The following is a 1,129-nucleotide window of genomic DNA, read 5'->3' as shown; positions in this document are numbered from 1 at the left end:
TTATGTTTTATTTTTTGATCTTTGTTTACCATATGGACACTACAAAAAAATGGGTTATTAGCGAAAGCTATTCGCCGTTACTAATAACCCGAATCCCATCATTAATACTATTAGCGATAAAACTCTGTCGCTAAAAATTTATCAAAAATAAGCTCGTCATTAATTACCATTATTAGCGATGACAACATTCCCATCGCTAATAGAGATAATTAGTGACAATGAAGCCGTCACTGATACTTTTTTATTTTATTTTTTATTAATTAAAAACTATTAGTGATGGTATTTACCATCACTAATGCCATTGCTAATAATTTTTTATTTTAATTAAAAACTATTAGCGATGGTTTGTCCGTCGCTAATGCCATCGCTAATAATTTTTTATTTTTTAAAATTCATAATTAAAATTTTAAAATCTATTTTAATCATAATAACAAGCAATTATATTTTTTTAAAATCTATTATAAATAAAATAATAATTATTTACCACAATCATAAATATAAAATTAATTATATTATCTTAAAAATATAAATTATATAACTTTATAAATTTACACTGCTTTATAAGTATCAAAAGTATATACATATCAAAAAAAAAATTATATGAGATCCTCCTCGTTGTCCTTCTCATCTTTTTTCTATTTCCATATGTCCTCTCCAGCAGCTGGTGGATGAGAGCCAGATGTTCCAATATCCTGTAATGAAAAAAATAAAATATTATTAATAAATTTCGATACGAAAGCATATATGTCGATACGAAGATGTATATTTCGATATATTATTCCGATTCTCGAACAGATTATTCCTACATATTCCATCCGATGATACGGAGCTATAGATACTTCCAGCCTATCAATTGAATAGTTAGATTAAATTTTTACCTTCTAAATTTTATTTTCGGACTCAAGCCTAAACATGCGAAGCTTCTAACTATAAAAATTTGAAATAAGTAAAGAAAATTATTAATAGACTTACCTGCTATAATAGCTATGACAACTAGCCCAACTGATCACGTAGATATGGATCTCGAAAAATCTCAACGATCATATCGTGGATAGCATCTCGAAAGTTCTGAGGCCGCTGGCTCCAAAGCCTCTGCACGACCTCCTCCACATATGCATCACCCCATATC

This window comes from Elaeis guineensis, chromosome 5, assembly GCF_000442705.2.
Source record: "Elaeis guineensis isolate ETL-2024a chromosome 5, EG11, whole genome shotgun sequence".
Classification (NCBI taxonomy): domain Eukaryota; kingdom Viridiplantae; phylum Streptophyta; class Magnoliopsida; order Arecales; family Arecaceae; genus Elaeis; species Elaeis guineensis.
This window is presented reverse-complemented; position numbering follows the sequence as displayed.